The 1,508-nt window shown below is 48.9% G+C and overlaps 1 pseudogene; it reads right to left on the bottom strand.

Annotated features, from left to right (window-relative positions):
* Positions 1–303: 303 nt before the first annotated feature.
* Positions 304–372, bottom strand: LOC134411672 (U6 spliceosomal RNA; annotated as a pseudogene).
* Positions 373–1,508: the final 1,136 nt, after the last annotated feature.

The following is a 1,508-nucleotide window of genomic DNA, read 5'->3' as shown; positions in this document are numbered from 1 at the left end:
CCAGATGCACATGACATGTTGGGACAAATACAGAAAGCTCCAAAACTTGCCCCCAAACCACGTTCAGATACCATTTCCGGCAGAAAACGTGTATTGCGAAAATGGGCCGTAACGGCACCTTCCCAATGAGGTTAGTGAATCAAACTCACCAGATGCACATGTCAAGGTATGACAAATATAGAAATCTCCAAAAGTTGCACCAAAACAAACGTTCAGATACCCGTTCCGGGCAAGAACTCGTATTGCGCAAATTGGGCCATAACGGCAACTTCCCAATGAGGTAAGTGAACCAAACTCACCAGATGCGCAGGGGCCATGCTAATCTTCACTGTATCGTTCCAATTTTAGTATATGTGCTGCCAAAGCGAGCACAACCCTAACCCTAACCCTAACCCTAACCCTAACCCTAACCCTAACCCTAACCCTAACCCTAACCCTAACCCTAACCCAGAACATAACCCATAACCCGGAACCTAACCCTAACCCTAACCCTAACCCTAACCCTAACCCTAACCATAACCCTAACCCTAACCTTAAGCTTAACCCTTACCCTAACCTTTACCCTAACCCTAACCCTAACCCTAACCCTAACCCTACCCCGGAACCTAACCCATAACCCGGAACCTAACCCTAACCCGGAACCTAACCCTAACCGTGAACCAACCACGGAACCTAACGCGGAACCTAACCCTAACCTTAACCCTATCCCGGAACCTAACCCTAACCCGGAACGTAACTGGAACCTAATCCGAAACCTAACCTGGCACAAAACACGGAACCTAACCCGGAACCTAACACCGAACCTAACCCTGAACCTAACCCGGAACCTAACTCTAACCCGGAACCTAACCCGGAACTTAACCCGGAACCTAACCCGGAACCTAACCCGGAACCTAACCCAGAACCTAACCCGGAACCTAACCCGGAACCTAACCCTAACCCGGAACCTAACCCTAACCCTAACCCGGAACCTAACCCTAACCCGGAACCTAACCCTAACCCTAACCCGGAACCTAACCCTAACCCGGAACATAACTCTAACCCTAACCCGGATACTAAACCTAACCCTAACCCGGAACCTAACCCTAACCCGGAACCTCACCGTATACCGAACCCTAACCCGGAACCTAACCCTAACCCGGAACCTAACCCTAAACCGGAAACTAACCCTAACACGGAACCTAACCCTAACCCCAACCCTAACCAGGAACCTAACAGCGTTAGGGTTAGGCAAATATAGAGAGCTCCATAAGTTGCACCGAAAAGACGTTCAGATACCCATTCTGGCAAAAACTCTTATTGCGCAAAACGGGCCGTAATGGCAGCTTCCAAATAAGGTAAGTGAACCAAACTCACCAGATGCACATGACAAGTTGGGACAAATACAGAAAGCTCCAAAAGTTGCCCCCAAACAACGTTCAGATACCCTTTCTGGCAAAAATTCGTATTGCGCAAAACGGGCCGTAACGGCAACTTCCCAATGAGGTAAGTGAACCAAAATCACCAGA

Source organism: Elgaria multicarinata, chromosome 20 (assembly GCF_023053635.1).
Source record: "Elgaria multicarinata webbii isolate HBS135686 ecotype San Diego chromosome 20, rElgMul1.1.pri, whole genome shotgun sequence".
Classification (NCBI taxonomy): Eukaryota; Metazoa; Chordata; class Lepidosauria; order Squamata; family Anguidae; genus Elgaria; species Elgaria multicarinata.
Note: the sequence above shows the minus strand (reverse complement) of the source record. Positions and strands in the feature narration are given on the sequence as shown.